At 32.8% G+C, this 13,728-nt stretch overlaps 1 non-coding gene across 1 annotated transcript; it reads left to right on the top strand.

The window, feature by feature from the left end:
* The first annotated feature begins 8,264 nt into the window (after nucleotides 1-8,264).
* On the top strand, nucleotides 8,265-8,346 carry Trnas-gcu (transfer RNA serine (anticodon GCU)). The gene has a single exon. It is a non-coding gene; the product is annotated as a tRNA-Ser (tRNA).
* Nucleotides 8,347-13,728: the final 5,382 nt, after the last annotated feature.

The following is a 13,728-nucleotide window of genomic DNA, read 5'->3' as shown; positions in this document are numbered from 1 at the left end:
TATGTACAGTATTGTCATGCTTTATCGTCTGTTTACAGCTGTTGCCCTCTGTAGTATACATTGCCTTTTTCAGGGGAGTCTGCTAGAAATTGCCTCGTCATATCATTGTTGTTGTTTTTTAAAAGAAGCATGAGTAACTAAAACGATAAAAACAACATTAAAGGAACAGGTTGTGAGCAATGTTTATGTTTGATTGTCACACTTCAGCTATATAGTCTACCGTTATCTAAATGTAAATAGTTAAAGGTAAATTATTTCGAATTTATATGTTTTCACCACCAAATTACTAAGTTCGGGTATTACAGCTTTATGAAATGGTTTATACAAATACTTAAACCGGTTTATTTTTCCATACAATCACTTTTTTACCAAAACACTTAAATAGAAACGCCTTTCGGTGATATATACAAACATGATTCCGGGTAAATTCTTGCTATTAAGGGATCTCATTTTTTACCTGAAACGGGATGTTGACTTAAGCATATAAAGGTTGGTTATTTGGGAATGAAACAATGTTTTCGCTGATGGCAGCTACCAGCCAGCAGACACAGTGTTGAAGCTTTGAAGGTTGTCCTTATCTGCCCGCATACAATAATCGTGATAAAATTACTACTCATCATTCCGTGCCTAATGTGGTTGAAGGGAATACACGGGAAATTATGTGTTCCTGAATTAACTGTGGGGTTTTTAATTTTAAGACATTGCGTTCTTAAACAGAGGAATAAATAATCCTTAAGATGCCTTAATGCTAATTTGAATTGATGGCACTATTTTCTTACAAACATCCTAGTACTATTTGTCATCAACTCTTCTGCTATAAATCAAACAATCTCTCAATTACTTTAAGACCCGTTTAAATTACGACTTTCCTAATCTGACAGCGGATACAACTTGAAACGGCAACCCGATATTTAATGAGAAAGAGCTCGCAAAGAACTGTTCAGATTGATTATGAACTGGACAAAGTGTCAATAAAGGCTTCAGAATAATATGTTGATAGTATGTCGCAAAAAAGTCAACTTAATAACATTACCCTTAAATTTAATGTTTACCGTTGACCGATAAGCGTGGGCTTTGCGCGAAACCCAAGTTTCAAACAAATTTAAATAAAAAGGAACTTAACTTAATGACCGGTTGAATCCGATCTTGACCTTTGGTCTTCATACATAGGCATAATACCCGACACGTCGTCTTCTCATGTAGAAGAATAGTGCCGACATTCATATTAAATCCGCCATATATGCGTCTGTTATAGCCCGAACTAGCCAAAATACAAGTAATCTCGACCAACGTAGCAAATGTTTGGTACCCGTTCATGTACATTAGTTAACTGTTATTTCGCTTTGCCTCGAAGTTTGAATAAAATGACAATTAGCCGTTTATTAGCATCCTTCATCTACACTCAACGTTGATTATGACATTATTGCCATAGCCATGCTACATGGGCATCAAACTCACCCTAATGATATTATTTTGTTTCATTGTGCTTCTTTGGGGTAAATGCCGTTTATCAAATAATAAATTTCGAATGTAAAGTACAGTATGGTATTTCTTAATAATTGCTTCTTGTCATAAATTTTCACGCTTGTGTGTCAAAATGAGCGACAGCTCCATTACAAGTCATTAATCATTTTTTTGTATGATATCGCATTGGTGGTCAATTGTTCGTAGTATGTCTCGCGTAAAGTATCTATTAGATGTTATTGCCGTGTGCATATAGGTTGAGTACTAATTAAAAAATGGCTCTTGAGCTTGGTCCTGTACTTTCATTTGTAATATCTTTAATTGAAAACAACCCCTTCTTTTAATTATTTAACTCTATTGTGTGTGCAATACATAACATAACATTAAATAGCATATCTTTATTCAGCATTTAACTGGAAATGCATATATTTAGCCATATAAAAATAAATATAAAATATACAATTATGGTATACCGACGGATGCACAAAATGGAAAAGTTTATTGCATTCGTTACAACTTTTATTTTGATTTGCCACCGCATGTTTATAATTTGAAATTCCTAAACACAACTCAGTTAATGAAAATCAACAACAATTGGACGCACGGTATATAAATACCCTTACTGAATAGAGTTATCCATAATAGTTCATCAGCTTACCTTTTCATTAGATGTTTTTCTTGTATAAGCATTATTATACAAGAGGTTGCAATTTCTTTTATGAACAGTTGAACAATGATAATGAGGACGGGGAAATTGTGAACATGTATTCCACAGAAGGATTTCTACAATATGACTCCACGTCTTTACGAAGAATTTTAAGAGTACACTGGGAGGAAACACTTGACAAACCTTAATTATGAATAATTTATAGTTTTAAGACAAGGGGTTTGGTACACCATAAAGGCTGATAGGTCGGACATACCTCATGTTTTAAATCATTTTCGTTCTTGTAGCTTCCATTTTAAATAAAATGTTTCCATATGTAAACTTAATTAATGCAAAACTATACAACAAGGGGCAGTTGAAACACACCAAGCAATACAATAGATGTGCCTTAAATATTAAGATCCGGTGAATGAATGACTTCTTAACGTTATACATCCTTGGGTAATAAACTAGGGATTGTCGTCCGTATGACTGTTTATCCGTCTTCAACCATCAATTTCATTACACATATGACCGTGATATTTGCTGCAAGGGCAATTAAAGAAACAGTTCCACAATAAATGATATTGCACTAAAAAGGACACGTATTCGTTATAAAATTGCAAAACAACAATTCTCCTAATGATGCCATTAATCTAAATAACAAATCTCACATCAAATGTCGATTTAAAGGGATTATAATGAGGCTTAATCGATTTTATAGCACTATTTGTCATGGTTTACTCGACATTAATATCTTCAGCTCGTCTTTCAAAAAAAACAAACACACATAACACTCTGAATCAGCATAATGTTCGTCTAAAGTGCACAATTGTCATAATCTGATAGTAAGTGGTACTTAACAACACATTTAAGTATTATATTATGGGAAAACTATTTAAATCTTGTTTGAAAGTGGTCAAAAGGTAACAGAAAATAGCAGTAGTATGTTATTGCATGATTTTCAACAATTGAATACTGAAATTGCAAACATTAATAAACATTACATTAAACGTTAAACAAGTACGACAATAACGCAGCCGCAACGATGTACACTTCCATTTATTTAAGAGATCACATCATATTGAATGCAGAATGATGAAAAATGACTCAAAATCATTCTCTTACAGTAATGAACTGGTATTAAACCAGGGGGAGATGATAAGCCTCCCGGCATTTAACGGTCCATTTATACACCGCAGTTCTCGACTACAAGAAAAAAAAATCATATAAGCAAAGTATTAAAAGGGCGGGGCAGGTATCAATCATCAGCCCATGCAGAACTCTTTGAAATTTATAAAAAAAAGATGACGATAGTTGTAAGGTGAGTTTAAAGAAGACTTTAGAAATTTACATAGAGATCAAATGTTTACTCTTTATTTGAATATTTATATGAAAAACTAAGTATTATCATACACAACTTTTTAATATTTTCTAAACACGGTTTCCAATATGTATCCTTTGCAACACCAGAATTAAACTCAGAAGAAAAATATAAGCCTTCAACTAAGTCGAGTTGAAAGGAACCAAACTCTGACGTTATAAGGAAATTGACACTAACACAAATAACAAGGCAAAGCATCATGTCTTCAAATAAACATTTCATGCACTGCGTGTCGTCTTCTGCCTTCTATTTGTAGGATTGTAAAGTGTTGTCGTGCTTCATTGTTTGTTTTTACTGCTGTTGCCCACTGTAGTATAGATTGCCATGTTTTTCAGAGGAATCTGTTAGAATTTGAATTGTCGTATCATTCTTTGTTTTGTTAAAAGGTGAAATATTAACTAAAAAGAGCGATTTCAAAACATCAATGAATACGGATTGTAGCAGCGTTCATGTTTGATCGTTACACTTCATTTATATAGTCTACCTTTATCTCCATTGTAATATTTAAAGGTAAAGCCTTTCGGGTTGATATTTTATTGCCATAAACCCATTTATCTAATTCTGGTATTACGACCCTGTGAAATGGTTTAAACATATACTTAGATAAAACCTATTGCGATCTCCACAACCGATATTTACTAAGTTTATAAACAGCAAAGTGTTTGGGCGATCTACACCAGAATAATATCATATCGGGTCAATTATTGTAATTAAGGTAGCCCATTCTTCTACCTAAAACGGGATGTTGACTTGGTTACATACAAAGGTCGGTTATTTGTCCTTCAGACCTGAAAGTGGATAGCCAAAATGTTTTGTCGTGTTGTTGCTTGTATGTAGCATCACTTATTGATAATGGTTGAAGTCTAATTTGATCTGGGTAATCATTGTTCTTAAATAATATCTAGTTATGTTACAACAAGTAAGCATGTGACAGGTCTTTGTGTCAGTCCTGGCGCTAAACTAAAATCAGGGTAACAGAAACTTAATGCTATGGTCTTTTAATATCTGGATGCTGTTTGAGTCTATATGTTTCATCAACGCTTTTTGAAGGACCAAAATCGAACATATGGATGAGTAGTGTACTTTAAAAATGAATTTTTTTATTGCTCTTCCACAAGTCAAAAAAGCATGAACAATACATACATAGAAAGGTAACTCGAGTTTACTGAAGGAATGTAAGCTAAGCCTGTAATTAAATCATGCGTTGACAAGGATGCGGCACAATTCATCTCAGTTTGTAATTTCTTTCGTTGTATAGATTTAACATTTTACTTTGGAAATTTTGTGTTTCACACTATTCATCATTGCTTTCCGACACTTAAATGATGGCTTGCCCGCATTTTGCATGAATACATTTTATACCTTGTACGCTTTGGTCAGTCCCTTCCTGACAAACGTTCGACTTTGGAACTGGCCACATTTAGTACCCATTATACATGTGTTTGCTATCGAAATCAGTCATAACCAAAGAAAGAACTTCTTTTCCGAATGCGCTGTTTCGTATGATAAGTCACATTTTTGAGAAAATTTAGCATAAAGTCCAAATATAACTTGATGAGAAGATGTAACATTATTAACCAGTTCTATCAAAGAAATGTTGTTATTCTTGGAAAGAAATGTCAATAATTAATAGTGTTCAAAATGTCGGATGCTATTTACAATAAGGCATAAGAGCCACTTAACGGACACCGAAAATTTTGCTCCAAGATTGATGCCAGAAACATATAGTTCAGCGGCAATAGAAACACTATTGGCTTCTAAATCCTGCTGTAAAATGTATGCCGTAGCTTTTATGAAAATATCAAGTTAATGGTTTAACAATAATAGTTTATCTTTAAACGCTAATGTGTATTTTCAGGACTGACACCTAATTACTGTAAAGGGCAGCCACCAGCCTTCAGAATCGGTGCTGGGGCTTTAAAGGTAATTGTCATCTGCCAACATACAAACCTCGAGATAACATTAATACGTATCATTCCGCGACTAATGTGGTGGAAGGGCATACATCTATATTCCCTAATTAACTATAATTAATTTAATTGGCAGACATTTTGCTATAAAACAGCAAATTAAATTGTTAATTCAAAGTATTGTAACTAATTTTGACCATCGTCAGAGTACTATTTGTCATCAACTCATCTGCTATTAATCAACAATCTCTCAATTATTTCAAGACCCGTTTAAATTACGATTTTCAAAAGCTGAAAGCGAATAATACTTTAATCTGCAACCCAATATTTGATGTGAATGGTCATGCGAATAATCGACTATAAACTGGTCAAATGTTCAATATAGGCTTCAGAATAAAATGTCGATAGTATTTTTGTTTTATTAATATGTAAACAACAGCAATATCAATGCGATATAATTTTTGTCGTAAGGTTTAAGCTTGACCACGCCAGAGTTCCGTTTTTTAGTATGACCTTTATTTTGACGTTGACCTTAAGTCAACAGACGTTGGTCTGGCACACATTCATCTCATGATGAAAATTACCTTCTTTCCGGACAATTCAAAATACAAGGAATTTAGACCAGTGCCCGTTTGATTGGATCGTGACCCTTGACCTACATACATAGGTATTGTACCCGACACGCTATCTTCTCATGTAGAAGAAAAGAGCCGACATTTATATTAAATCTCCTGATGTATTGTTATAGCCCGAATAAGCCAAACGTGGTAAATCATTGGTACCCCTTAACGCTATGAGAAGAATATATCAATACTACAGTACTAGTTCATTAACAAATGTATTTGCTATCAAAATAAAAGCAGACGCATTTGAAAACATTAGTAAGTTTACGTTTATTTCGCTTTGCCTTTGTAGTTTGAATAATATGACAATTAGCCGTTAAATATCACCCTTAATCTATACTGTTGAATATTGAATTATTATCATAGTCATGCAACGTGTGTTTCAAAATCAGCCTAATAACAATATATTGTTTCTTAAATTGTGCTTGTTTTGAGCATAATGCGTTTTTCAAATAAATTATTCGACTGTAAAGTACAGTATGACATTTCTTTATAAATACAACTTGTCATAAATTCCCACGCATGTGAGTCAAAATGAACGAGAACTCCATTACACGCAATTGATCATTTATTGATATGATATCGCATAGCTAGTCAATTGTTAATAGTTTATCCCTCGGTTAGTGTCTATTAGACTTTGCCCGTGTGCATTTAAGTAGGGTATTAGTTATACAAATAGCTCTTGGGCTTGATTCAGTACATTCCTTTGTTTTGTCTTTATTTTAAACCAGCCCTTTTTTAAATATATATAACTTACTGTGTATGGAATACCGACAGATGCATACTACGGAATGTTTCCTTTCATACATTACAGCTTTATGTTGATTTGCTATTGTATGTTTATTATTTCAAATAATTAAACACAACTCATTTATGAACATAACACAATTTGATTCATCGTATATAAATACTCTTACTGAATATATTTATCCATAACAGCTCATTAGCTTACATTCTTATTTGTAATCTGTGTAAGCATATACATGTGGTTGTAATTAATTTCATGACCAGTCAAACATTGGTGATGAGAACAGAGCAACATGTTTAAAAATGGATTACTACAATATTGTGCCACGTATATACGGATAATTCACAGAGCACATAGAGAGCAAACAAATGACAACATATTTAATGAAGAATAAATTTTAGTGTTAAAACACGAGTACGGTACACAATGGAGGCTGATAAGCCGGATATATCTTACATTTAAAAAAATATACAACAATATACTAACAGCATAAAGAGTAAGGTTAACACTGCACTGTCCTAATGTATGTGTGTTCTTCAAAACAAAAACAGCGTTATGTTATGACAAAATTGTTTTCCAAATCTTCCAAGTCTTAAGACATCTGTATGGTTGGTGTTTTGAAACAATAAAATAAGAGCATCATTCGTCCACAAAATATCAATATTATCACAAAAGCTGAAAGAAATGTCAAGGATATATTTTGTTGCTCTTCTGATGCGGGATCTTTATGACCAGCTGGTACAAAAACCACTTACCGGAGAGTAAACAACTTTCGAGCATGGAACGATAATTTGCAGACAGCAGCGGAACTTACGTGTCAAGAGGCAATTGAAACACAGTCAGCAATACAGTAGATGTGCCTTAAATACTAAGATCCGGGGAATAAATAACTTCTTAACGCTTAACGGTATTGCTGAAGCTTGCTATTACGTTTAAAACCCTTGTGAAAATAACGGGATTGACATCCGTACAAATCCGCATTTGCCCGACTCCAACCATCAATATAATACCGTGCTATTTTCTGCAAAGGCATTTAAAGAAATAGGTCCTTAGGAAAACATTTAAGTTTAGGCCCAAACATTTTGGTCAGATGTGAGCAGAGGCATTATCATATCCCCACAAACACCATAAAGTCAATTAGGGGTCAATATGGTTCTTTTCACAGCATAAAGTCAATTCATTTATCATAATCAGATGATAAGACTTAACACTTAACAACTAAAGAGGTTTCTGCGATGGACTGTTCATTTATTTGGGTCACCCTGCATGAGTCATATCTCATCCTCATCGACATTGTTTTAATCCAATAACTAAACATTGACAATAATAAATTTGGGAAACAAATCAAAAAGATTTCAACTTCCACTGAATCAGTATGTTTAATGAAAGAAACGGACGCAATATCTATGAAAGGTGGATTTTATTCAGGAAACACTCCAGTCGACATATTTTATACATACTACAGATTGGTACTGTTCGTAATTTCAGCGACGAGGTGGCCGAGTGGTTAAGGCGATGGACTGCTAATCCATTGGGGTCTCCCCGCGTGAGTTCGAATCTCATCCTCGTCGTAATATTTTATTTCTTTATCGAAGAACTCGATTGAATCAGACGTCAAATGGTGTTGTTTTCTTTATCTAAATTATAATTATGAGGTATTCTATTCGGAAATTACGAATATGTCGCCGAGTTATTCAGGCGATGAACTGTTTATGCATTTGAGACTCTCCGCCTGAGATCAAAACTCATTCTCGTCAAATAGATCCAGTTTGTCGCCTGCATGATTTGCACGTGCTTTATGAAAAGTTTAATTAAAATGGAATGACTCCTTATTATCTACTTCTTTTTAAAAATCATATGGTTATAAACAAAAAGAGAAATAAGGAATAAAGATGTGTTTTGGAACATCCTTTCTGTAAATTGCTTTTACTGCGTATGCGCAAATAGCAACGTCTACTGTTTGCATATGCAAAGGCGCTATTCCATTGTCAACGCTGATTTAAATGACGTCACTATATATTGAATTGATTGAAAGTCTTTTTGACAGGCGCAAGGCATAATATTAAAGTTGATGCAATTTGGGAGGGACTTACACTAAGTCGGTTAGATTAAGTAATTTCTTCGTGGATAAAAAACCACGGTCGCTTTGCTGCGCTCCGCTTCCTCAGGTTACTTATTCACGAAGAAATTACTTAATAAACTCTAACCTATACATAGCATTTCACCAGAGGTAAATACAACGCAGTATGTATGTTATTTGCAAAGTAAACCAGAGTAACTCAAATTGACATTATTTGTTTTGCACAAATGGTTCTGTTTATTATATAAATTATATGGAAATAACGACGAGGTGGACGAGTGGTTAAGGCGATGGACTGCTAATAAATTTGGGTCTCCCCGCATGAGTTCGAATCTCATCTTCGTCGAATCTTCGTTTTTAAATCAAATAACTACATTGAAATGATATAATTAAGGATAGCAAGAAAATTGATATCGATGCAATTTAAATGAAATGTGGGATGTATTCAGGAAACACTCCAGTCGACCTTTTTATTTATAACTCAATGATGCTGTATCTATTAGATTTATATCAGGTACTCGATATGGGTAATACGACGTGGCGATCGTGTTAATATGACATGAATTTCACAGATAAATATAGCCATATCTTATGGGTGTTAAAAGTAATGTATTTGTTTATTTTGAACAAAGGACATTAATATTACAAGGTAAAAAATCGTTTTACATATAATTATCTTTATTTAAATCATACCAAATTTACTGAGAATGATTTTCTTTATTAAAAAGACAAATATGTTTATGGTAAGATTAACTTCAGCATATTATAGTGTTCAAAATTGTAAATATCGGTGTGATTTATGTTAGGGGTACAATGTCAAATGCAAAGATTGTCAATGTTCGATGCAGAAATTCGGCAAAAGACACTGAAAGTAGAATTGTTGCTGGCCAAGTGCATGTAGCACATATATTGTTTCATTTAATGATGTTCGTGCTTTCACCATAGGCAAGAAGATATATGTCAGTTAAAATGGTGGCTTTAAAACACCTAAGCCAAGTAAATTACTTCCACCTCAATCAGTTTTTGAAAGACTGTGCTAACAGTTTCAATTTCAGAAAGTTTACATGGATACGATTTGGAATCATGATAGTGTCATATCTTTTCCAAATCTGATGGTAGTGGAATACTTAAACAAAACAGTATTCAAAACACGACTTTGGTCCGGAAGGGCACTTTGCGACATTCAGGAAACTTCCAAAATGTCGTCATAGAAAACAAGTTGAACGCTTGATGAAACACAACAACATGGGCTAGAGAAAGAGTCAGCTTACCTCAACTCCTTAATCATTGTCAAGAGGAAACTGGCATAAATATCACAATCTGCTGAACTGTTTTGAATGGTCATTGTTAAATACGTTGATAAACTTGCTTGTGCGACTCGATTACTAAATTGCACTACATATTGTATTATGTTCATGTATTATACCAATAAAATGGCTTAATCCTTCCGTCTCTAACATTTACAAAGTGCAATTGTCAAATGCTAAAGTCTTAAACAGATAAAAAATATCATGGCGATCTGTTCAATACCTCAATTATGTAAATAATACCAAGATTGTATGTAAAACAATACTTGGATGTATTGTGAAGTACCCTTCACTGTCAGCTTATGACACTTGTTCCATTTGGACGAATACTGATTGAGAGCCTTATTGTAAGTGTTTGATTGAACAACGAGCTGAATAAATTAATGTCGAGAAAACCATGCCAATTGAGCTATTAAATATGTAAAGCCTAGATTTCCTCCCCTTAAATTGACATTTGATATGAAATTTGTAATTGAGATTTATGGCACCATCTAAGGCCTACTTTAGACGAGAACATATCCTTGTTAATGCATACGAGATATTATTACCAGTCTGTAGTTGAGGCCCACATTTCCTAAGAATCCTTAGAAATGATCAACCCGTCTATCTACTTGATTGGTCTGCTAGTGATAGTATTTCTAGGCATGGTGTTACTCTAAAAAGCCCGTATTGTTCACATTATGCTACTGATATCACTCTTATCAATTTAGAAAAATGTATTTGTGCCTAGTTGGAAGTGATTAATACACCTGAATGCTCAGACAAGAACAACATAAAAGTTTTAACTCAGTTACTTGTGTATTTGAAAAGAAAAATACAATATCATTAAAACTTCCAAATAAAACCCACAGTAATACAGCATCTGGGCATACTGTTGTATTTAGGCAAACAACGACTATATTAACATTAAGACAGGACAACTCTTTCTAGTAATTTATTATGTTTTAAGAGCAATATTTTAGCTGAAATGAAATCAATGTGAAAGGAAATATTTAGTAAGCAAAAACAATTGATAAATAGTTATGATGAAAATACCCATATTATACTGTGGGAGATCTAACTTGAATCCTTAAATTTTGTACGAAAGGTGTCAAAAGGTTAGAAAAAAAATAGTAGATATACCAACGATTTTGAACCCCTACATTGCACTATTAAATATTCAATGATTGATAACGAAAGGCAATAATAAACTTTTGCCACCTGAAATTATATCTCTGTTTGAAACACATGATATTGTATGTTTTACTGAAACATGGGGTTGTCAAGATTTTTGTAACGATGTTGAGAATTTTCAAGGCTTTATTTTAAATAGATTAGATCAATTGACCACGGCTAAAAGGAGTTCAGGGCGATTATCGGTTTATGTCAGAGAGAGATTTGTTACTAATGATATTTTTATTTTGTCACACAATGATAGTCATGTATGGATAAGGATTGATAAGAGCTGCATTAAGCAAACTTGTGACCTATATTTATGTGTATGTTATATAGTACCAACCACGTCAAGTAGAAATATCTATATTGAAAATAATATTTTTGATGTTTTACAAGATAATATGATTACTATAAAAGGTAAAAATTGCTCTTTTATGATTGTGGGAGATCTTAATTCACGCGTAGGTTTAATGCCCGACTATGTTGAAAACGATAATATTTTTTTGGCAAAATCAACACTTTTTGCCAGATGATTATATAATTGATAGGGCTATACCGAGAACTTCTCAGGATAGTACAGTCAACCAAAACGGTCGTTTACTAATAGACTTTTTGATCCAAACAGGCCTAAGAATTGCAAATGGCCGGGTGTGTGAAGATAAAAATATTGGGTCTTATACCTTTATAGGTAATAATGTTCTAGTGTATTTGATTACTGTATTGTGGAAGAAAGTTCTTTGCAAGAGTTTACATATTTTAAAGTGCACTGTGCAAACATTTTATCCGATCATTGTTTGATAGAGTTTGGTATAATTTGTAATAATAACAATAATAATAATACGAATAAGGGCAATAATAATAATAATAATAATAATAATAATAATAATAATAATAATAATAATAATTATAATAATATTAATAATAAAAATAATTTGTATACATTTAAATGGGATAGCGAAAACAAATAGCTATTATACACAATCACTTAATAGTGTGACATTTAAAACACTAATGGCAAATTTAGAAAATAATGTTGAACAGGCGTCTTCGGGAAATGATATTGATAGTAATTTAAATAAGTTTGTTACAGGTATTGATAGTATTAGCCAACCTTTATTTTCAAGAAAAACAAAATCTAGTGTGAACACTAACATATTTACTAAGAATAAGCAAGATACGTTGTTGTTTAATAATATATGTTCTGATGATAAAAATATGTTTTTCCAAGCACTAAATAATTACAGAATAAACAATTCTCAAGTAAATAGGCGTCTAATGATTGAAGCTAGAAGTAACTATAAGGCAAGCGTTCGAAAGTTCAACTTTCAAAAAATGAAAGAGAACACAAATAAACTTTATAAAGCAAAACATAAAAATGCAAAAGATTATTGAAAGCTATTCAAAAAAGGCACGACTCACCAAACACCAAAAAATATAGGCATGGACTCTTTTACGGAATACTTTCAGGAAATAAATGATCCCAATGATAGTTTTTTTCAAGCTGACGACGATGTAGTTTATTTTAACAATGAAGTAATGCAGACTGAATTAAATAGCATGTTTGTAGAATTGAATATTCCATTTACATCAAACGAGTTACAAAAGGGTATTACAAATCTCAACACTGGAAAGAGTGCAGGACCAGATCTAATGTTAAATGATTTTTTTTATCAACGGTAAAGCTGAACTTTCACCTTTCTTGTTAAAACTGTTCAATAAAATACTTTTCCTTGGATATTTTCCGGATAAATGGACTAAAGGCTTTATTGTTGCAATACACAAAAAAGGGAGTACCAATGACCCAAACAATTTTAGAGGTATTACTTTGTTATGCGTCCTTGGAAAATTATTTACAAATTTAATTAATAGTAGGCTTTCAAACTGGGCCAAAAATTACCATGTATTACTAGAGGCACAGGCAGGATTTAGGGCTAAGATGGGAACTACCGACAATATTTTTGCTTTGCATGGACTAATAACTCATTTTATTAATCAAAATAAGCAATTATTCTGTACGTTTATTGATTTTACTACAGCTTTTGATTACTTTGTAATTTAAATGGACATTTTGTTTCAATAAAACATAAAATATCATTTGTTTCAAACAGAGATATAATTTCAGGTGGCAAACGTTTATTATTGCCTTTCGTTATCAATCCTTGAATATTTAATAGTGCAATGTAGGGGTTCAAAATCGTTGATATATCTACTATTTTTTTCTAAACTTTTAACACCTTTCGTACAAAATTTAAGGATTCAAGTTAGATCTCCCACAGTATAATACTTGGATGTATTGTTAAGTATCCTTCACTGTCAGCTTATGACACTTGTTCCATTTGGACGAATACTGATTGAGAGCCTTATTGTAAGTGTTTGATTGAACAACGAGCTGAATAAATTAATGTCGAGAA

The sequence above is a fragment of the Mya arenaria genome, chromosome 12 (genome assembly GCF_026914265.1).
Source record: "Mya arenaria isolate MELC-2E11 chromosome 12, ASM2691426v1".
Classification (NCBI taxonomy): domain Eukaryota; kingdom Metazoa; phylum Mollusca; class Bivalvia; order Myida; family Myidae; genus Mya; species Mya arenaria.
This window is presented reverse-complemented; position numbering and strand designations above follow the sequence as displayed.